This window comes from Drosophila teissieri, chromosome 3R, assembly GCF_016746235.2.
Source record: "Drosophila teissieri strain GT53w chromosome 3R, Prin_Dtei_1.1, whole genome shotgun sequence".
Classification (NCBI taxonomy): Eukaryota; Metazoa; Arthropoda; class Insecta; order Diptera; family Drosophilidae; genus Drosophila; species Drosophila teissieri.
This window is the reverse complement of record NC_053032.1, coordinates 3,172,590-3,197,393: the sequence shown is the minus strand read 5'-3', so window position 1 is coordinate 3,197,393 and position 24,804 is coordinate 3,172,590.

Below are 24,804 nucleotides of genomic sequence, written 5' to 3'. Positions count from 1 at the left end.
TCTTCGTCTCGCTGCCAAAACCCACCCCCATTTTGCTTTAGCCAAGACACGCCCCGCTAGATCAAATCGCGAAGCAGTGCGATCCGGTCACCTCAGAGACTGCTTAGCCGAGGCACACCGTTACCGACCGAACTGTAATACCGATCGGCAGACAGGGCAAGGTGTCTCTGTTAAGTCCGAACTGTAATACCGGTCGCCGAACAGCGAGGTGTCTTAGCTAAGTCTGATCCGTCATACAAATCGGCAAGCAGAGCAAGGTGTTCCTGCTAAGCTTGAACTAGCATATCGACGGCCGAACAGAGCGAGGTGTCTCCGCTAAGCTTGAATTATACGGCCGACCACCGCACAGGGCAAAGTGTCTCCGCTAAGAGCGCGTTGTCCCTGCTACACCGGCCTGGCATCCCGCTACCAGTCGTGAAGTAGTACGGCCAGTTACCACCCTTGTTTGCCACCCAGTAACGTGGCCATCAAAGATCGTCGGAACAAACCCTACCCGAAGCATCTCGACCCGCCGTGGTCAGCGACTAGGGGAGGCCTTCATTAATTTCATCGGCAATTCATCTTTCAATATACAAATTCCTATCTACAGGTTCCACCCTTCTAGACAAATTTTCTTGTATATGTTCCTTGGCCGCGACTGAGATTTTGTAACTTCGTTACAAATGCTATAGTCGAGTTAGCCGACTATGAGATAACCGTTACTCATCTAGTGGAAGTGCGAACAAGAAATTTTCAAATTTTTCTAACATATTGATAGAAATAGGGATTCCACATAATCCCTATCATCATTCTTGTAATTTGCCAAACATCAACAACCATCTAAGACCATAGAATCCGAGAACGCCTTTAACTTAAGACAGGGAAGAGTTAGATTGCGCAAGTCGGAGGGGTACAGTGACCCCCCGAAATGCCACCACAACTGGATGCTGCACATTCAACACTAACATCGACGGTACCGGGCAGGCCAAGAACCGCATTCCGCTTTAGGTCAGCATAATACGGGTCGGGCATTTGAGCGCCAAGTGTTCGCCGGAGACATGAAGACATGAAAACAAGGTGTAAAAGACAGCACAAGGCGGCCCGCCAAGTCCGCTGCTCTTAACGCAAGACTGCGGGATAAATAAGTAAGTTCTATAACTTAATTAGTAAATCAGTGTTGTCAAAGTTTCTACTTTCCAATTCTTAATCAGGTGGGAAATATGTGGCAAATCATTTTCGTTAATGGAAGGGTTATGAAAACTTTTTGCCACGGCCACCCTAACGCCCACAATCCGCGCAAAACTCCCACGCCCACACTTTTGAAAAATCTTTTTATATTTTTTCAACTTCCCTTCCGTGTTAAAGCATGCGTTCTTTCTTCCTCTAGTTTTTTGTCGTTTATGCTCTGCTATTCGCTCTCTTTTGTCGAGGTACCGACGCTTTGAATTTTACTACAAATCGTAATAGCTTATGAATCACACTGATTTGTCCGGATCGAGCCTCAGGTATAAAGCTTAGACCGGGACGAGCCCCTAAACGTAAGGTATTATAGCCTGTTTATTAACATAGTTGAATATATCAAGAATTGTATGACACATAAATGGAACGGCGACTAATCGACTCTGCTGACTATAGCTCCAATTTGAGGATTTGACTACTTGACGACGATTGACCCTCCGACACACCAACTTCTATGCTCGGACTTGATCCCTCGATGACTTCTTTTACTACTTGACTCTATCATCACGATCCCAATTTTCTGCTCTTCGTACTCCTTGCACTCGATAGTCCCTACACTTCATGATGATGTTACTTCCTTAAAATATCGTATACTATCGCTTAGCAAGCACGTTGATAACTATCGATGCCCAACTGTACTTTACATACATTACACAATGTTAATTTGTGGACCCGTTTGACAAATCGGGAAAAACAAGATTTCTAGAAAATCTGATCACCAAAATTATCTTTTTAATGTTTCAATTGATTAAATTATGTGGTGTTATGGGGAAGAGAGTGTTATGACTAATTTTAATAAGATTGAATATTTTAAAGGACTTAATGAAACAAAAGAAAACGAAACTAAAGTCCTTACTTGCAATACATAGATTTTTAGTTTTTGGCAGGCATAGAGATACCAATATATTTGTTAAGCTTTTATGCTCAGTTAAGAATATATATAAAAAGATATATATACATATATAACATTTTATTTTATTATAACTTCATATGAAATAAAAAAGTTATTTCAGACCCAAATACTCAGTTTATATTTTTGTACAATATAGACAAATAAAAAACCTAGATCAAGTAAAACTTCTAGTAATGCAGGGTCATCTTCGTCATTCATTAACCTTAAATAATTGATTGGTTGACTCGAATGATCTGAACAGAAAAATTATCATCATCAGGAAATGCATAGATTATAGGACCGGTCTCCTGTTCAGCCAAATCAAATTAATATGCAAATTATATTTCCTGGTCGGCTCTATTGTCTCGTATTATACCATCCTGCCTTTCTGTCCCAAAAGGAAAATGGCTTCACTCAAAAGACGCGAATTTTGTTCCAATGTTCCCTTTAATTATAACTACATCAGAGTCTTGGGTTAATGGAATATTTATACAATTTCCTTTGTCAAAAAAACCAACAGTAAGATCCATGGTATGCAGTGCTGAGGTATTATACGAACAGATCCTGAGCAATTGAAGGGGATCCATTTTTATACACGAGGATTAGTGAGTTTGACGTCTACTCTTAGTTCTCGAATTTATAGAGCCTTCTCAGTCTGCAGTAGTAAATGGAAAAGTCATAAAAGGATGGTGAACTTTGTTATGGTATTGGTTTTGGAGGCAGGTGGGACCGTGGTGGTATACGGAGGTTAAACAACTTCCAGCAGACGGAATAATAAGACCATCGCGGTCGCCTTACAATAACACAATTTGGGTTGGTGATAAAAAGGGATTTTACGAAGAAGGTCATAGGAGGAAACGTCTTGTTATTGACTTCAGAAAACTGAATCAGAAAACAACTGTCGACTGTACTATCGAACTTTAAAAAGGCTCAGTACTTTACGACTCTTGATTTGAAGGCGTGCTTCCATCAAATTGAGCTCGCGAAGCGTGATCGGTAAAAGAAAGCTTTTTCGGTCAACAACGGAAAGTATGAATTCTGCAGGCTTCCCTCTGTTTTAAAAAATGCCCCTAGCATTTTCCTGCGGGCCTTAGATGATGTTCTAAGAGATCACATCGGTAAAAGTAGCTATGTCTACGTTGACGACGTATTTTTCATTTTTCTCCAATCACGTCAACGAAACAAACACGGTCCTAAAAACTTAGGACTTGGTTAGCTTTTATAGATGTTTCATAAATGGGTTTGCTAGCATTGCAATACTCTTACGAACATTCTAAAAGGTGAGAACGGGAAGATTGGTGCAAACTACTCGAAAAGCTGTATGGCGTAAAGAAGTTAAACATCTTCACCGACCATAAACCACTGACTGGTTCAATATCGAATATAAATCCGCACTCTATGACATCGCTACTCTTACAGGGCTAATTGTTAGATATCCCTGAGAGAGAAAAATCTCTACAAATCTGGCAGATGCTAGTTTGCCGCCTTATTCTGGCGTCATCAGCAGCCATTCTCAAGTTAAAGATCGGCGGAGAAAGTTCGTTTGATGTTTGTGGGCAATTTAAGCCAAATAAGTGCAAGTCCCAGAGGCGAACCAGATTGGCGATTAGTTTGAACCGGCGGAGAGCTGGGGTAAGTGGATGGAAAAGGGCTAAGATACCCAGACTTTTATCGCCTAACTCTCGTGCAGGGTTTTAAAAGAACAAAATATAACCAGCATACTGATCCGGAAGGAAGAAGTGCTACAACCAGGCAGCGCCAGCAGTTGTAGTCTTTTTGTCAGGGCACAAAAGAATAAAAAGGGGCAAAGCGGACAACAAATCTTCGGCTGCAGCTACCCAAAACTTATATAAGACCCGCATTTAGGGAAAATTTAAAGAAAGTAAAAAAATCAAAAAAAAAAAAAAGGGAGATAAACCCTAACTACGGAAAAAAAAAGATAATTATGTTTTAGTAAATTAGGTTAAGATTTTTTTTATTATTGTGGAAAGATAATGTGCAAATTAATGTGAGGAGAAGTGTCTGATTTCTTTGCTTTGTGTTTTATGTTTGTGTTAAATTTGTAAGCCACACGGAAAAAAAAATGTCCCAACTTTAAAAGGAGAGGAAGAAAAAAAAATAACAGGGATACCTCATAAGAATGTGTGCGAAATAATCAATATTTTTATATTTTTAATCAAAAAAAAAGAAAAACTTTACTCCCAAAGAAATAGCTGCCGTCGCCGAAAGCGCTTTCTCCGATGGAAGTTACAAAAGAAAAGGGTGAGTTACCAAAGAAAAACCATATTGAGTATATTGGCCAAATTAAAGTGAGTTCTGCACTAAAGGCATTAACGTAGATATCCCTATTGTTTTTTTTATCCCTTGAAACGCTAAAATAAATGCTAACATAAAGAATCGTAAAGGAAATGCAATAGAAATAAACATAATCACACTGAGAGAAATCCGAAACAATCACTATTTAAATTCACGCGTATTATTATCTTGTAATTTTCTTGTCAATTTTTTTGTATATTTTTAATCCTCACTTTTCGTGAATTCCAAAAACAATAATTTAATTATATGCAAAAATTCATATTTTTACACTTTCATGCCTAGTTTTAAGAATTTTTATATGCACTAGTAATAAAATCCAATTTATAATGTGGTAATTCTGTAAGTTTTTGCCGCAGCTAGCATGAGGCCCTTGCGAATAGATTAGGTTTCAGAAGGGGCCATCAGGGAAAATTACGATGATAAGATGGCCATTGGCAGGGCGGGTCAACGAAGGCCTCCAACAACACCGGAGGCTGGCCGAGATCGGTTTGGCGTAAACCATTTGAACATGTTTTCCTCTTCTAGATGTCTGTAATGTGAGTGTAATGCGAGAGATTTTATCATCAGTAATAAATCAATCGGCCTCGCAAGTCAGTAATTACAAAAGATTTACATCTGTCCTATCACCTACATTTTTATTTCTGAGCCACACAGAGCAGCTTATCAGTACGCATAGGACAAGCAGGCGAACAATCTTTTAATAAGATGTAGTCTGACCACGGCTGATTGGCTGTAATGAAGGGTCATGTTTTCTTATACGGAAGCTGAATCGTTAGTCGTTTATCTGCATAGGATTTACGTAGGCATTCTTTTTATAAAGAAGTTTACAGACCACAGACGACGGCAAAAGAGATACGCTCCCTTCTTCTTGAAGAAGGGTGCAGGCGGTAGTCGCGTGGACCGCAGTCAGTGATTATCTCTTAAGCTTAGCCACTGACCACGGATGACCACCTGCACAGCAGTGTAGTTGTTGTTGCAATTGCGCGACAAAACTTATTCGTTTTCCTTATGTTCTTTTGTTATAGTCAAACGGTAGACTCGGTTTAAAACCAATTACACATTTGCAGGGAATCAAGCTATGCTTGTCGGCGAAATATAATATATGTTTTTTGTTTGTTTAGCAATCAATCTTTCTCAAGTTTTGGAAGAGTTCCGGTTGCATGATTTGCGTTATTTTTCTATCTATTTACAATTACAAGATTTAACTTTAAAACCAAAATCATTAGCTGATATATTAATGTGTTGCTGCTGAAAAAAGGGAAGCGCAACGAACAAGCAGCTGAAAAGCAAAGGGAGGTTATTGAACCTCGAATAGGCAAGTGCAAGAATAGCAAGAGAACAAACGCAATCGTTGATATTTACATTTTTTGGGCATTTGAATTTTTGTGATTTAACGATTTGAATTGATATTTTGTTTGATTTGCCATTTCATTTGTTCGTTTGATTGCAATAAATATTTTTTATTAGTTCTGATTTGATATATTAGTTACTTCGTTTGTTTAATTTGATCATTAATTTAAACTAATTTTTAAATTTATTGTATGTTTTTGGCGATCACTCCATTCGTTTAATTAAATTACACTCCGTCTTATTAATTTTTTTTGGATTTATTGTTCTATTTATTTTCAATTTCGATGTTACAATTTTAAATTATTTTTTTCTGAATTTTATTTATGTGGTTAGATTAGATTATTTCTGTAATTAATTATTCTGATTGGATTTCGATTTAATTTATTTATTGTCCTATTTATTATCATTTATTTATGTGATTTGATATTTTATATTTATAAATTTTATTTGCTTACTTTTATACATTATTATACCCGTTACTCGTAGAGTAAAAGGGTATACTAGATTCGTTGAAAAGTATGTAACAGGCAGAAGGAAGCGTTTCCGACCATATAAAGTATATATATTCTTGATCAGGATCAATAGCCGAGTCGATCTGACCATGTCCGTCTGTCCGTCCGTCTGTCTGTCCGTCTGTCTGTCCGTCTGTCTGTCCGTCTGTCTGTCCGTCTGTCTGTCCGTCTGTCTGTCCGTCCGCATGAACGTCGAGATCTCAGGAACTATAAAAGCTAGAAAGTTGAGAATAAGCATACAGACTCCTGGGACATAGACGCAGCGCAAGTTTGTCGATTCATGTTGCCACGCTCACTCTAACGCCCACAAACCGCCCAAAACTGCCACGCCCACACTTTTGAAAAATGTGTTGATATTTTTTCATTTTCTTATTAGTATTGTAAATTTCTATCGATCTGCAGAAAAACTTTTTGCCACGCCCACCCTAACGCCCATAAACCGCCCAAAACTGCCACGCCCATACTTTTGAAAAATGTTGTGAAATTTTTTCACATTGTTTTTTGTCTTGTAAATATAACTCTATATACCATATAACTCTATATACGCCCACAAACCGCCAAAAACGGTCAGTGTTGTAATTTCCCTTCGCACTTTTACCAGCTGAGTAACGGGTATCAGATAGTCGGGGAACCCGACTATAGCGTTCTATCTTGTTAAATTATAGTTATTAGTTGCTTACTAAATTCATTGGTCTAAATTGGCAAAAATGCCGCTGTCCGAGGAAGAGGGATCCGCAGGATCATCTCCCAAATGCATCTTGTGTGAAAAATCGTTGGCATCTGCATCTATAGTAAAGATCAAGTGTGGGCATAAGTTCCACAAAAATTGTTTCGAGGTCTACTCCAAAACCAGCAACACCTGTCCGATTTGCAAAGAACCTCAACATCATACTAGGTTGCAGAAACGGCTGAACACGCCTTCAAGATCTGCTCCAGCCAACAATGAAGATTCGGGGCAAGAAAATCCTCAGCAGTTAATAGGGAACATGGTAGCAGAACACGTCAAGGCCATGCAAAATGAACTACTTACGCAGCTGTCGGAAAAAATGTCGCAGCTTATACAAGCCAATTTAGCTGTACATTTTTCGCAACCACCTATTACCACTGCCCATATAGACACGAGGCGATATTCAGAGTCGGTAAATTTTCAGGTTGGAGGGCCAACAAGTATGGTACATGGCTCTGGAAGGGCAACTCCAAGAACAGAGGTTACCGGTCTTGTGCAACGACCCGATAAAGTTGGCCAAATACTTAACAGTTGGAAGCTAAGATTCAGTGGCAGTCCAGAGGGCCTGGGAGTTGATAATTTCATATATCGGGTAGAGGCACTTACACAGCAGACGCTAGAAGGGAATTTTGTGGCTTTATGCAGCAATTCTAGTTTGCGGTTTGATGGCAAAGCGCGAGATTTCTATTGGCGCTTTCACAAGTCCGTTAGGGAGGTACGATGGGACTCGCTTTGCTATGCTCTGCGAAAGCAATTTCGGGACACCCGCACTGATGTGGATATTAGAGAAGCTATCCGAGACAGAAAACAAAGGGAGAAAGAGGATTTCGACACATTTCACGATGCAATTATGCAGCTTATGGATAGCTTAGAAACGCCAATGTCAGAGCGAGATGTGGTGGACACTCTGAGTAGGAATTTACGACCGGAAATTCGGCGAAGAGAAAGGTTTTTAGACGACGTAAGGCGAAGCCATAGCTATCAAAAGAGTATCCCTTTTCGCAAGAATGTCTCCGAGTTAGTCGAGGAAATCCATTTGGATGACGCAGTTGAATTTTCGGATGACGGAAATGAAGGAGAAATAGGTGCTATGGCGTTAATTTGTTGGAACTGTCGCAAAGAGGGTCATAGGTATCAGGACTACGAGGGAAAACGCAAAATTTTCTGCTTTGGTTGTGGACGCCCGAATACTTACAAGCCATCTTGCGTAAAATGCCAAAAAAAAACTCCAAGATGAGCACACAGCCTCGTCAGCAGTCGTGTGTGCAGCGCCAGAAATCGACGAACCCAGATGCAAGCCAGTAGAAAAAGAAAACTTATCACCTACAATTAATTTCCCGAATTTGTCCGAGAGCATTGTCAGTCCGTTTACTCCTTGGCCACAGGTAATAAAATCTAATCAGTTATCCACAAATCCAATGTCAGTCAGTCCGAAGAAAAGATCGCGAAATGCAAACAGGATGAGAGCTTTTTGGCGAGCAGCAAAAGCTGTTAACGCTATCCGTTATAAGAAGGCCGATAAACGCCCTTACGCTGAGGTGCGTTTGCTGGATAAAGTAGTGTTAGGATTGCTCGATACCGGAGCCGCAATGAGTGTGGTCGGTGGCAAATTAGCTGAGCAAATTGTTGTCAGTAAAATTCCTTTTAAACGCGCTGCATCGGTTGCAAGCACGGCGGATGGCAAAAAGCAAGAAGTAATTGGCCGGCTTAGAACTCCTGTGCAGTACAAGCAAGTAATCAAAGATTTAGAGCTGCATATTATTCCGTCCCTCAGTCAGGATCTTTACCTGGGAATAGATTTCTGGAAAGAATTCGATCTTCTGCCAGTTAGTATGAGTGTGGATGAAATATCCCCTGAATCACATCAACTTTCGGTTAGCCAACAGGACATACTCAAGTCGGTAGTTCAACGATTCCCATCTTACGCGGTTTCTGGGTTAGGCAAGACGAACAAAATCTCACATATTATTGACATTGGAGACGCAAAGCCGGTGAAGCAAAGGCATTTTCCCGTCTCTTCGGCAGTGGAAAAGTTGCTGTATCAAGAGGTCGATCGAATGCTCAGCTTAGGAGTTATTGAGGAATCAGATAGTCCCTGGTCATCACCGGTTGTTCTGGTGCAGAAACCGGGAAAAATTCGTCTATGCTTGGATAGCCGAAAGGTCAACGCGGTTACTAAAAAGGATGCGTATACGTTGCCTCAGATAGATGGTATCTTAGGGCGGCTTCCCAAGGCTATGTTTATATCAAGTCTCGATCTCAAGGATGCCTACTGGCAAATCCCTCTGGACCCTGCATCGCGTGACAAAACGGCATTTACCATACCCGGAAAGCCCCTATATCAATACAAAGTTATGCCTTTCGGTCTCACCAACGCTTCTCAAACTATGACTAGATTGATGGACAAGGTTATTCCTGCAAATTTGAGAAATGAGGTTTTCGTGTTTCTGGATGACCTGCTCATAGTATCAGATAGCTTTGAGGCTCACATGAGGGTGTTAGGCTTAGTGGCGAGCTATGTAAAAACAGCAGGGTTAACTCTCAATGTCGAGAAAAGCAAGTTCTGCATGCGTACTGTCAAGTATCTGGGCCATATTGTCGGGGAGGGCGTTATACGGACAGATCCAGATAAAATATCAGCGATGACAAATTTTCCGTTACCGCAGTTGCTCAAGGCTCTGCGCCGGTTCTTAGGCATGGTTGGGTGGTACAGGAAGTTTATAAATAATTTTGCATCTGTCTCCGCTCCGCTTACTGACCTGTTAAAGCCAAGACAAAAATTTGTGATGACTGCTAAGGGAGAGAAGGCTTTTGCGAAGCTTAAAGAAATGTTGTGCTCTGCCCCAGTTCTTCACAGTCCGGATTTTAGCAGACCATTTTTTATACACTGTGATGCGAGTAAGTCTGGTGTTGGTGGAGTTCTTGTGCAAAAGTCGGATGAAGGGGACCAATACCCATTAGCTTTCGTTTCGAAAAAATTGAACAAAGCACAGAAAAATTATTCTGTAACAGAGCAAGAGTGCCTGGCGGCCATTATTTGTATAAAAAGATTCCGAGCGTATGTAGAAGGAAACGCATTCACCGTAATTACCGATCATGCGTCGCTAAAGTGGCTTATGACCCAAACGGACCTCCATTCTCGTTTAGCTCGGTGGGCCTTGAAACTGCAGAGTTTCGATTTTAAAATCGAACATCGTAGCGGAAGGTTAAATGTAGTTTCCGATGCATTGTCGAGTGTGAATGAGGAGGAATTGGCGGCCATAGACGCAAGTCACGGGTTGCTAGTGGAATTAGATTTGCCGGAATTCAAAAGCGATTAATATGTAGAGCTGATTGAAAAGGTAAAAGCGAATGGATAAAAGCTTCCAGATTTGAAGGTGGTCGACAATTTGGTGTATCGCTGAACCGATCACGCTACCGGCGAGGCCTTACACGACAACTTCAACTGGAAACTTTGGATTCCAACGAAATTAGTTCCCGAGGTTCTGAAAAAAGCTCACGATGATCCTAGCATCCTAGCATCCCACGGAGGCATCCACAAGACCTTAGAAAGAGTTCGATGGTATTACTTTTGGCCAGGGTTGATCAAGGACGTGAAGGACTATATACAAGCTTGTGCCACTTGCAAAATGTCGAAAGCGCCGAACAGGATTCAACGTCCAGCAATGGGTACCTCTCCAGAGTCCCATAGATTCTTCCAGAGACTCTACGTTGATTTTCTAGGACCATATCCGCGGTCTAGGAGTGGGCACATAGGGTTCTTCATAGTTTTAGATCATTATACGAAGTTCGTGTTCCTAAAAGCGGTAAAGAAACTCACAGCAGACTATTGTTTCTGACAACGGTTCGCAATTCAAATCAGATGCATTCCAGAAATTTTTGCGGGAGGCTCAGGCTCCACTTTTAAGCTCTTAAGAGCTCTGCGATTGCTCGAGGACAGGTCAGCGGTGTTTACACGAGAAGATTCGCTAGATTTAATTCGCAGTAAAGCAGGCGAGGTTATGAGGAAGCAAAATGCGAGGAACGAACGACAATATAATTTACGGTCGAGGGAGGTGTCGTATGCAGAGGGTCAGGAAGTATGGCGACGGAATTTCAGACAAAGCAATTTCGTAGCCGGTTATAACGCCAAGCTAGCCCCAGCTTACGTAAAGGCTAGGGTTAAGAAGAAAATTGGCCTGGCTAACTATGACCTGGAAGATCTGCAAGGGACTATAATGGACGCTATCATGCGAAAGATATGAAACAATAGTTGAGCTGCCTTCTGTGCTGGTTGTATCTGTCTTGGGAATTTGACTCCCAAGTCAGATCTTTGGCGGGGGGTATTTGTGGCACTTGCGGCAAAGCTAAAACTGCAACGCCATCTAGGTGTCATATTGCGAGGCGTGCGCCACCTGCATAACGCGTGAAGGGATTAGCGGCAGGGTCACGGGTCTTACAGGGCTAATTGTCAGATTTCCCTGAGAGAGAAAAATCTCTACAAATCTGGCAGATGCTAGGTTGCCGCCTTATTCTGGCGTCATCAGCAGCCATTCTCAAGTTAAAGATCGGCGGAGAAAGTTCGTTTGGTGTTTGTGGGCAATTTAAGCCAAATAAGTGCAAGTCCCAGAGGCGAACCAGATTGGCGATTAGTTTGAACCGGCGGAGAGCTGGGGTAAGTGGATGGAAAAGGGCTAAGATACCCAGACTTTTATCGCCTAACTCTCGTGCAGGGTTTTAAAAGAACAAAATATAACCAGCATACTGATCCGGAAGGAAGAAGCGCTACAGCCAGGCAGCGCCAGCAGTTGTAGTCTTTTTGTCAGGGCACAAAAGAAAAAAAAAAGGCAAAGCGGACAACAAATCTTCGGCTGCAGCTACCCAAAACGGGCAGGGCAAAATCTGCGACCAAGGAAGGCCAACGGACCGCGGAAGAGGTAGCCGCCGATTAGTGGATTTTTGTCAGTTGGCTCGCGCGCTTCGCCAGCAGCTTGTATTTATGAAGATTGAAAATCGCAAGAAAAAGTCCGACCCGCTCGCGAATGCGCTGAACGCGATTTAAAACTAATAACTAATATAAGACCCGCATTTAAGGCAAATTTAAAGAAAGTAAAAAAATAAAAAAAAAAAGGTAGAAAAACCCTAACTACGGAAAAAAAAGATAATTATGTTTTAGTAAATTAGGTTAAGATTTTTTTTATTATTGTGGAAAGATAATGTGCAAATTAATGTGAGGAGAAGTGTCTGATTTCTTTGCTTTGTGTTTGTTTAGCTTTTTCAATAGCTGTTGCGAATAATAAATAGCCGAAGAAAGTTTGTTTATTTTCCGATACTGTTTATTTTGCAAATTGTTTACGGCAGCTAGGGCCGACAAAGAGCTATATCAAATACACAAGTTGAGTCTTTGCCGAAAAACGAAGAAGTGACAATTGGCGGGACAGACAGCCGAAATGCAGCGCCCAAGCTTAACGTAGGTAGATAACAAAGAGAACAAGCAATGAGCGCCGTACAGATAAATGCGTGCGAGAACATCGGTTTGCAGTATGGGCATCGCAACTGCTACCACTGACAATTTCGGCTTACAATATTAAGAGTATGAGATTAGTCTACTGCACAGTTTTGGCGGCTGCATGACCCAACATCCTCCCCCCGTTGGAAGCTTGGCTTCCAACAGAGTCCTCAAGGGGAAGCAGACACAGCTTGTTCACTGCCCGCCTTATTACTCCAGACGCGGTCCTCAATTCTGCAACTCGAGCGACGCCGTCTCTGCCAGGGATCAACTGCATGACTCTCGCCAAAGGCCATCTCATTGGGGGTAGATTCTCGTCCTTAACAAGAACGACGTTGTCCACGGCTACGCCAGGCTTTGGGGTGCGCCACTTGGAGCGCTGCTGGAGCAACGTCAAGTACTCTTCCTTCCATCGCGACCAAAAGATTTGCTGAAGAAAGGAGATGCGCTGCCAAGAGTCAAGCCAATTATAGTTTAGGCCCGTTATATCTGGCTCGTCAAACGACGAAGGCGGACCACCATTGAGAAAATGCGCCGGAGTGAGGACGTCCAGATCGGCAGGGTTCTCTGAAATGGGAACTAAAGGTCTGGAGTTAATAACTGCCGAGATGTGGCACACCAGCGTCCTCAGCTCGTCGAAGGTCAGAACCGCCGTACCCACAGCGCGGTAGAAATGATGTTTGGCCGTTTTCACCGCCGCTTCCCAAAGTCCACCGAAATGGGGCGACCGTGGAGGGATGAACCGCCAGTCAATCGTTTCCGAAAGGCAAAAATTCTGAACGGAGCCTTGATGCTCGCTGCTGAGAAATAGCCTTCGAAGTTCCAGAAGTTCATTCTTGGCGCCGACAAAGTTGGTGGCGTTGTCTGACCAAAATTTGCTTCGGCTTCCGCTGGGTGCATATGAACCTCTTGAGTCCGCACAGAAACGCAACTGTCGAGAGATCCTTGATCAGCTCCAGGTGCACTGCCTTGGTTGCAAAGTATATAAATACGCAGACGTAGCATTTAACCGCGGTCTTGTTGCGAGTATCCGACTTGTGAAAGAAGGGTCCACAGAAGTCTATGCCAGCAACCTCAAAAGCGTGAGATCCTTCCAAGCGCTCCTTGGGAAGGTCCGCCATTATGTGCTCTATCAGCCGCGGCTTCATCCGAAAACATCTAACGCATCTGTTCACGGCCTTGGTAACCGTCTTCCTCCCCCAATAGGCCAATATTGGGATCGAATTGCACCCAGAAGAGCTCGAGGTCCGGCATGAAGATTTCTTTCATGGTAATGCGAAATAATTGCCAGAGTCACCGGATGGGACCTTGGAAGGATTTTTCGGTGGCGGCCATCAAAGTCCAATGACGAATTCCGGAGGCGACCGCCTACTCTAAGAAGTCCAAACTGATCCAGGAACGGCGACAGCGAGGATATGGGACTAGACGAGGAAACTCTTCCCAGCGTTTTTAGGGACTGCATGTCCTCCCATAACTGCGCGCGCTGCACCAACCGCAGCATCATCTGAGTACCCTCTTGAATGTGTGAGACGGTGAGCCCAGGATGACGAATTCCATTACAAAATTTGTAAATGTATGCAAACACTCGTTGCAGTACGGGGTAAGAATTTGCAAATTTAGAGCTAGCAATTACATCCACGTATGGCGACTTTACGATGAACATAATTCGACGAAGCTCAAGCACCGGTTTGTCAGGACAAACAGCTGTTGGCCAATCTCTTTCAGGCTCCGTAAGATAGGCGGGTCCATGCGCCCAGAGTGACGATTCGCTAAGCTCAGACGGCAGGGATCCTCTGGATAAGATGTCAGCCGGATTTAACGCTGTTGGAACATAACGCCAAGCCGTGACATCTGTCAGCTCCTTAATGGCAGCAACCCTATTTGCCACAAATATGTTGAACCTGGCGGGCTCATCTCGCATCCAGGAAAGTGCCACCGTCGAGTCGCACCAACAATAGTAGCGTCCTTTAAATACTTTCAAGCCAACTATTTCCCTCATGATTTTAGCCAGAAGATCCGCACCACAAAGCTCCAGCTTTGGTACTGTTATGGTCTTCAACGGAGCTATGCGCGACTTCGAACAAAGCAAATGGCTAAAACTTTGATTCCCTTTAGAAACCACATAAACGCAGGCTCCATAGGCATCAATGCTTGCATCACAAAAGCCATGCACATCAAGACCAGACTCTGCGCTAAACACGAACCGAGGGAAACTAACATGACTTATTATTTCAAAACTGCGACATATATCAAGCCATTTCGTGTTATGAGTTTCCGGGAGGCTTTCATCCCAGGACAGCTTTTCCTTGCAGAGCTGCTGCAAGAGCTGCACCTTGTGATTACAGGACCGACCAGGCCGAGAGGATCGTAAAATTTAGCAATCGCAGACAAAACAGAGCGCCTGCAGGGTCTCAATGGCGACTGAAATGCAGAGTTCGAAAACAATATCTGGTCGGAGACGGAATCCCAAGCGAGACCTAAAGTTTTGGTGAAATCGCTACCATCTTCAAACTTCATGAACGACTCCTTGTCCTCGGCGGGCACACCCTCAAGCACAAGCGGAATGTTAGACCACCATTTCCTTAGCTTGAGCTTGCCCTTCGCAAGAATGCCAGCCGTCTGCTGCATTATGCTGATAGCATCCTTTAACGTGCCGGAGCCGGAGATAAGATCATCCACGTAAAAATCGCGCCGAAGGATTTCTGATTCAATGGGAAAAGATGCCTGCTCATCGATTGACATCTGCTGCATAGCCCTTACGGACAAGAAGGAGGCTGGTTTGGTGCCGTACGTAACTGTGTCGAGTTTGTATTCTTGAAGGTCATCTATTGGGGAGTCCCTCCATACAATGCACTGCAAATAGCTATCTTCTTGCGAGACTCTTACACATCGGTACATTTTACATATGTCTCCTGTAACGGCAACTGGGTGTGAGCGAAATCGAATTAGGATGTGAAATAGCTTGGGCTGGATGACCGGGCCAGCCATTAACACATCGTTAAGCGAGTAACCAGTGGAAGTGGCAGATGATCCGTCAAAGACAACGCGAAGCTTGGTGGTAGTGCTATCCTCCTTCATGACGCAGTGATGTGGTAAAAAATATCGGTACGAGCTGACCTCAGAGGCAGGCACAGGCGACATATGTCCCAGATCACGATATTCCTTCATGAACGCCGCATATTTAACCCTCAAGCCAGGGTGCTTTGTAAGCTTCCTCTCCAGCGACAAGAATCTCCGCAAAGCCTGAGGATAGGAATCTCCTAAAGAATCCAAATGGAGTTTTAGCGGCAACCGTACCGAGGAATCGCCAGCTGGCAATCGGGTGTAGTTTTTAACAAAGTGGGCCTCGCAATCTAGCTCCTCCTTAGTGGCTTGAACTATTGGGCCGGGACAATTTTCTACCTCCCAAAAACGCTGCAGAAGTGAATCAAGTTCAACATCAATGCTGTTTTCCTTGCTGGCTGAAGAAGGAACGCGTGAAGCAATTAAGGCGCTACCACAAGGGCGCGCGCAGCCTCCAGACACAACCCAGCCCAGACGAGTTTTTTGAAGCAGTCCTGGCAACAACTTTATCTGACCTACGCACAGCAGCTCATAAAACAGGCTAGCTCCTATTAACAGGTCAACACGCTGAGCTTTATGAAATTCCGGGTCGGCAAGCTGCAGGTTTTCTGGAATCTTCCAGTCCCCAATGTCCACATTAAAACTTGGCTGGCGATCCGTGATATTGGGAGCGATAACTGCTGTTATGCTCGTTGAGAAATCCGAAGTGACAGACCGCATCGCAATTCCTACCGAGAATCCATCAGTCGCGAAATTGGAATCCCCGATTCCAGTGACGGAGCCGGACGACCTCGACCTCTTAAGTTGAAGTTGATTTGCAAACCGAGAGGTGACCAAGTGCAGTTGAGAGCCAGAATCTAACAAGGCCCTGCAGGGAACGAACAGTCCCGACCGATTCTGCACTAGAACGGTTGCAGTGGCTAGCAGCACAAGGTCACTACAGAGATCCTGTGCAATTAGAGTAGAAGAAGTCGAAAGCGGGGCAGAAGGCTCAGTGTGGGAGCTTGAAGACAACGGAACATGTGGCTGCGAGGAAGGCGGACCATCTAGATGGAGTAGCATATGATGCCTGATTCCACAGGTGCGGCAGCGGCTCGAGCTGCACTGGCGTAGCTGATGACCTGCCTTTAGGCAATTTAGGCAAAGTGCTAGTCTCGTTGCCTCGCGCAGACGATCTACTGGCCCTAAGTCTCTAAATTGCGGGCAATAATATATGGCATGCTCTGCACTATGGCAAAGCATGCAACCAAGAGAATTTTGGGTGGTAGCAACTAGCGTCGAACGATTTCTGCCCACCTGAACGCCTGGCGCATAGGTTGCCATGGCGCAATCCACGGCCTCCAAAGTCCTACATCGCTGCTCCAGGAATGCAGCCATCGATTCCCACGACGGAATAAGGTTGACAACGACCGGATCCTCCAAGCGCTCCTCCCACTTAGCTTGGCTCGCCACATCCAGCTTTTGCAGCAGCACTTGCACTATAATGCAGCCAGCGATTTGCTCAGTGGTGCCCAAACCCTTCAACGCACGAATGTGAGCGTTAAACTTGTCCGACAATTCCCGAAGCTATGCCACTGAACCATTCCGTACTACCTTTAAGCCCAGAATCTCGGTGATGTGCGCCTGAAAAACGAGACGCCGATTATCAAACCTTTTTTGAAGCAACTCTAAAGCCGCTTCGTAATTGCCGTTTGAGATCTCCCTTGATCGGATAGTTTCCAGCGCCGAATCCCTCAAACATGACCGCAGATGTTGCAATTTTTCAATGTTGGAGAGGTCCGGATGGCTGTCGATTATGCTCGTGAACACGGAGTAAAAATCCGCCCAGTTTGCGAAGCCTCCGTCAAACGTTTGCAGCTGCACAGGCGGCAACGGCATTGGCCTCAGCCGCGGCTGCGTCTGATGACCACTACACTGGTGGGGCACAACACCTTCCGCAAGCGTTGAGTGCGGCGCGAAATGCACATTGCGTTTGGCTATTTCCGCGCGCACACTAGCCTTGAATTCAACGATGAATTCATCGAAACTCTCGCTCATTTCACTGTCAATTTCATCGAAATCCAATTCCTCCAGTTCTGTATGCAGAACATTGAAGGCACTTTGCAGCTCATCAATTTGCTCCAGCCTCACCGTAAGAGTGGGTTCGTCGTATCCGCTCAGCGTCTCATTAGACAGCGACGTTTGTAGCCTCTGCAACCTGCTGAACAGCGCATTGGCTTTGCGCTTTAAAAAGGTCACCCTGTTTTTGTCACTTTCAGCGGGCATAGCAACAAATCGCTTTTAATTCGGTTCAGCGGGAAGATGAGCACAAAACAAATGCCGAAAATGCAAGCGGAGTCAATACACGTAACGATATATGTAGCAATGTATGTATGTATGTATATATGTAATGCTAGATCGCTTAAACACAGCCACTATCACCGAAATCACCACTCACTTGTCCAACCGATTGCGATTTAATGTATTTATATTTATTTATAAACGGGATAAGTGCATTAATTAATGCATGCAAATTAACACATATCACGTCGGGGTCACCAATGTTTAGCTATTGAGCTTTTTCAATAGCTGTTGCGAATAATAAATAGCCGAAGAAAGTTTGTTTATTTTCCGATACTGTTTATTTTGCGAATTGTTTACGGCAGCTAGGGCCGACAAAGAGCTATATCAAATACACAAGTTGAGTCTTTGCCGAAAAACGAAGAAGTGACAATTGGCGGGACAGACAGCCGAAATGCAGCGCCCAAGCTTAACGTAGGTAGATAACAAAGAGAACAAGGAATGAGCGCCGTACAGATAAATGCGTGCGAGAACAGCGGTTTGCACTATGGGCATCGCAACTGCTACCACTGACTATTTCGGCTTACTATATTAAGAGTATGAGATTAGTCTACTGCACAGTTTTGGCGGCTGCATGACCCAACAGTGTTTTATGTTTGTGTTAAATTTGTAAGCCACACGGAAAAAAAAGTGTCCCAACTTTAAAAGGAGAGGAAGAAAAAAAAATAAGAGGGATACCTCATAAGAATGTGTGCGAAATAATCAATATTTTTATATTTTTAATCAAAAAAAAGAAAAACTTTACTCCGTCGCCGAAAGCGCTTTCTATGTATCTGGAGTCTGCATGCTGAATCTCAACTTTCTAGCTTTTATAGTTCCTGAGATCTCGACGTTCATACGGACCGACAGACGGACGGACAGACGGACATGGCCAGTTCGACTAGGCTATTGATCTTGATCAAGAATATATATACTTTATATGGTCGGAAACGCTTCCTTCTCCCTGTTACATAATTTTCAACGAATCTAGTATACCCTTTTACTCTACGAGTAACGGGTATAATAAAACAAAAATATATTAAAATATATTATTAAGTATGGCTACACTGAAGGCAATTAGAGAAATATATGATAAAGTTATGTTTTTTCTTATCTTAAAGAATAAGTGTTAATATCCATAAAATATATGAATTATATAAAGAATTAAATAACATAAAAATTGATTTTGGTAAATCATATAAGTCACTTACACAAAACAGGCCAATTCAAAGAAATACTATTAAGAAATACTATTAAACTAGAGATACTAGAAAATTGCATTAATGAGAACGCTTTACTCAGCTAGTGGAAGACTCTTTAACACTGTCAGTCTTTGGCGGCTTGTGGGCGGTAAAGTGGGCGTGGCAAAAAGTTTTCTGGCAAATCGATAGAAATTTACAAGTCTAATACAAAAATGAAAAAATATCATAAAATTAAGCCGTAAGGCGAAACCATAGCTATCAAAAGAGTATCCCTTTTCGCAAGAATGTCTCCGAGTTAATCGAGGAAATCCATTTGGATGACGCAGTTGAATTTTCGGATGACGGAAATGAAGGAGAAATAGGTGCTATGGCGTTAATTTGTTGGAACTGTCGCAAAGAGGGTCATAGGTATCAGGACTACGAGGGAAAACGCAAAATTTTCTGCTTTGGTTGTGGACGCCCGAATACTTACAAGCCATCTTGCGTAAAATGCCAAAAAAAAAAAACTCCAAGATGAGCACACAGCCTCGTCAGCAGTCGTGTGTGCAGCGCCAGAAATCGACGAACCCAGATGCGAGCCAGTAGAAAAAGAAAACTTATCACCTACAATTAATTTCCCGAATTTGTCCGATAGCATTGTCAGTCCGTTTACTCCTTGGCCACAGTTAATAAAATCTAATCAGTTATCCACAAATCCAATGTCAGTCAGTCCGAAGAAAAGATCGCGAAATGCAAACAGGATGAGAGCTTTTTGGCGAGCAGCAAAAGCTGTTAACGCTATCCGTTATAAGAAGGCCGATAAACGCCCTTACGCTGAGGTGCGTTTGCTGGATAAAGTAGTGTTAGGATTGCTCGATACCGGAGCCGCAATGAGTGTGGTCGGTGGCAAATTAGCTGAGCAAATTGTTGTCAGTAAAATTCCTTTTAAACGCGCTGCATCGGTTGCAAGCACGGCGGATGGCAAAAAGCAAGAAGTAATTGGCCGGCTTAGAACTCCTGTGCAGTACAAGCAAGTAATCAAAGATTTAGAGCTGCATATTATTCCGTCCCTCAGTCAGGATCTTTACCTGGGAATAGATTTCTGGAAAGAATTCGATCTTCTGCCAGTTAGTATGAGTGTGGATGAAATATCCCCTGAATCACATCAACTTTCGGTTAGCCAACAGGACATACTCAAGTCGGTAGTTCAACGATTCCCATCTTACGCGGTTTCTGGGTTAGGCAAGACGAACAAAATCTCACATATTATTGACATTGGAGACGCAAAGCCGGTGAAGCAAAGGCATTTTCCCGTCTCTTCGGCAGTGGAAAAGTTGCTGTTTCAAGAGGTCGATCGAATGCTCAGCTTAGGAGTTATTGAGGAATCAGATAGTCCCTGGTCATCACCGGTTGTTCTGGTGCAGAAACCGGGAAAAATTCGTCTATGCTTGGATAGCCGAAAGGTCAACGCGGTTACTAAAAAGGATGCGTATACGTTGCCTCAGATAGATGGTATCTTAGGGCGGCTTCCCAAGGCTATGTTTATATCAAGTCTCGATCTCAAGGATGCCTACTGGCAAATCCCTCTGGACCCTGCATCGCGTGACAAAACGGCATTTACCATACCCGGAAAGCCCCTATATCAATACAAAGTTATGCCTTTCGGTCTCACCAACGCTTCTCAAACTATGACTATGACTATGACTATTCCTGCAAATTTGAGAAATGAGGTTTTCGTGTATCTGGATGACCTGCTCATAGTATCAGATAGCTTTGAGGCTCACATGAGGGTGTTAGGCTTAGTGGCGAGCTATGTAAAAACAGCAGGGTTAACTCTCAATGTCGAGAAAAGCAAGTTCTGCATGCGTACTGTCAAGTATCTGGGCCATATTGTCGGGGAGGGCGTTATACGGACAGATCCAGATAAAATATCAGCGATTACAAATTTTCCGTTACCGCAGTTTCTCAAGGCTCTGCGCCGGTTCTTAGGCATGGTTGGGTGGTACAGGAAGTTTATAAATAATTTTGCATCTGTCTCCGCTCCGCTTACTGACCTGTTAAAGCCAAGACAAAAATTTGTGATGACTGCTAAGGGAGAGAAGGCTTTTGCGAAGCTTAAAGAAATGTTGTGCTCTGCCCCAGTTCTTCACAGTCCGGATTTTAGCAGACCATTTTTTATACACTGTGATGCGAGTAAGTCTGGTGTTGGTGGAGTTCTTGTGCAAAAGTCGGATGAAGGGGACCAATACCCATTAGCTTTCGTTTCGAAAAAATTGAACAAAGCACAGAAAAATTATTCTGTAACAGAGCAAGAGTGCCTGGCGGCCATTATTTGTATAAAAAGATTCCGAGCGTATGTAGAAGGAAACGCATTCACCGTAATTACCGATCATGCGTCGCTAAAGTGGCTTATGACCCAAACGGACCTCCATTCTCGTTTAGCTCGGTGGGCCTTGAAACTGCAGAGTTTCGATTTTAAAATCGAACATCGTAGCGGAAGGTTAAATGTAGTTTCCGATGCATTGTCGAGTGTGAATGAGGAGGAATTGGCGGCCATAGACGCAAGTCACGGGTTGCTAGTGGAATTAGATTTGCCGGAATTCAAAAGCGATTAATATGTAGAGCTGATTGAAAAGGTAAAAGCGAATGGATAAAAGCTTCCAGATTTGAAGGTGGTCGACAATTTGGTGTATCGCTGAACCGATCACGCTACCGGCGAGGCCTTACACGACAACTTCAACTGGAAACTTTGGATTCCAACGAAATTAGTTCCCGAGGTTCTGAAAAAAGCTCACGATGATCCTAGCATCCTAGCATCCCACGGAGGCATCCACAAGACCTTAGAAAGAGTTCGATGGTATTACTTTTGGCCAGGGTTGATCAAGGACGTGAAGGACTATATACAAGCTTGTGCCACTTGCAAAATGTCGAAAGCGCCGAACAGGATTCAACGTCCAGCAATGGGTACCTCTCCAGAGTCCCATAGATTCTTCCAGAGACTCTACGTTGATTTTCTAGGACCATATCCGCGGTCTAGGAGTGGGCACATAGGGATCTTCATAGTTTTAGATCATTATACGAAGTTCGTGTTCCTAAAAGCGGTAAAGAAACTCACAGCAGACGTAGTAATTCAATATCTACAGCAGGATCTATTCCATACGTTTGGAGTGCCGGAAACTATTGTTTCTGACAACGGTTCGCAATTCAAATCAGATGCATTCCAGAAATTTTTGCGGGAGTATAAAGTATTGCATACTCTGACAGCATTTTATTCACCGCAGACTAATGCTTCGGAACGCGTAAATCGATCTGTGATAGCTGCAATCCGCGCATACATTCGTACGGACCAAAAGGACTGGGATGAGCAGTTCAGTAGTATTTGCTGCGCATTGCGATCCTCTGTTCATTCTAGCATTGGCACTTCTCCCTATTATATGGTGTTCGGGCAGCACTATGTATCTTCAGGCTCCACTTTTAAGCTCTTAAGAGCTCTGCGATTGCTCGAGGACAGGTCAGCGGTGTTTACACGAGAAGATTCGCTAGATTTAATTCGCAGTAAAGCAGGCGAGGTTATGAGGAAGCAAAATGCGAGGAACGAACGACAATATAATTTACGGTCGAGGGAGGTGTCGTATGCAGAGGGTCAGGAAGTATGGCGACGGAATTTCAGACAAAGCAATTTCGTAGCCGGTTATAATGCCAAGCTAGCCCCAGCTTACGTAAAGGCTAGGGTTAAGAAGAAAATTGGCCTGGCTAACTATGACCTGGAAGATCTGCAAGGGACTATAATGGACGCTATCATGCGAAAGATATGAAACAATAGTTGAGCTGCCTTCTGTGCTGGTTGTATCTGTCTTGGGAATTTGACTCCCAAGTTAGATCTTTGGCGGGGGGTATTTGTGGCACTTGCGGCAAAGCTAAAACTGCAACGCCATCTAGGTGTCATATTGCGAGGCGTGCGCCACCTGCATAACGCGTGAAGGGATTAGCGGCAGGGTCACGGGTCTTACAGGGCTAATTGTCAGATTTCCCTGAGAGAGAAAAATCTCTACAAATCTGGCAGATGCTAGGTTGCCGCCTTAATCTGGCGTCATCAGCAGCCATTCTCAAGTTAAAGATCGGCGGAGAAAGTTCGTTTGGTGTTTGTGGGCAATTTAAGCCAAATAAGTGCAAGTCCCAGAGGCGAACCAGATTGGCGATTAGTTTGAACCGGCGGAGAGCTGGGGTAAGTGGATGGAAAAGGGCTAAGATACCCAGACTTTTATCGCCTAACTCTCGTGCAGGGTTTTAAAAGAACAAAATATAACCAGCATACTGATCCGGAAGGAAGAAGCGCTACAGCCAGGCAGCGCCAGCAGTTGTAGTCTTTTTGTCAGGGCACAAAAGAAAAAAAAAAGGCAAAGCGGACAACAAATCTTCGGCTGCAGCTACCCAAAACGGGCAGGGCAAAATCTGCGACCAAGGAAGGCCAACGGACCGCGGAAGAGGTAGCCGCCGATTAGTGGATTTTTGTCAGTTGGCTCGCGCGAGTTACCGCCTCAGCATTTACCCTCGGCGGTCCCCCGCCGAAACCCCCTCGACAGCCGGAGGTTTAGTCGACACTTTAATATCGGCCACCGAAACGCTGATCCACCCAAGCTACAGAACCGCATTCGCTCCCATTTCCATTTACTGTCGCATCAGCAAATTCCAATTGTATCAAACATAGCTGTAAAGAAGTATGAAGTAAAGAAATAAATTCATTCTGAAGTTAAACCTAAAAGAACCAAGACGTATTCTAATTTGAACTCCACGAACTCTTAAACGGACCTACATCTTAACTGGCGCAGTCGGTAGACCCTTGGACTAAGGACGAATTCAACAGAAGGAAGGATTCGTGACGACAAGGATGGAGAAAATCGTTATAGTTACATTAGCATTGTAAGAAGAACAGAACAGTGAGTAGAGTGTTTGTGAGTGAAATGGAGGTGTAAAATAAATAATAAATCGCAATGAAGAAAGTAATGCAATGGAAAGAAATATGAAAATATAAAAATAATAAATAAACACGAAATAAAAGGAAAGAATATAAGAAATAAATCGGCAATAAAATGCACGAGAAGAAGTTCGGTTCGATCGGTCGAATGTTCGGTGGCGGATGTTGGCAGGCGGTTCGTGTCGAACGGCTCGAGCGGACGAACGACCGTCGCACAAAAACAGTGGTTGGCAGGCGGTTCGTGTCGAACGGCTCGAACGGACGAACGACCGTCGCATAAGAAACAGTGGTTGTCGGCGGTTCGATACAACGAGAAGTTCGTTGGGCGAACGGCCGTCGGTCGACGCCAGGTCGGACGGTTCGAACGGTTGGAGCTCGAGGTTCAGTGCAACAAAGTTCGATAGTATGAGAGAACGGTCGTAGGTAACGGTTCGATGGAAACGAACGTTGCATACAGGCACAGGGCGTAGTGAAAGGCACCGTGGGGCCTGAAGTGTGGAAATTTAATAAATTGGAGCTCGTTCTCATGTATTGGGCAGGACGCTGTGCAAACAGGGTGGCTGCTTAGCGTGAGGACGAGACCAAAAGGAGAAAATTAAGAACAGGATAGCCATTCACATGTATTGGGCGGCGCACTGTAACGCACAGGGCGGCCGCTTAGCATGGGAATGGATATTGAGAAAAATTACAAATTTAAATAGAGGAAAATAAAACGGAATAATAAATCTGAAATAATATCGAAAAAATTTTTAAATAAAATTAC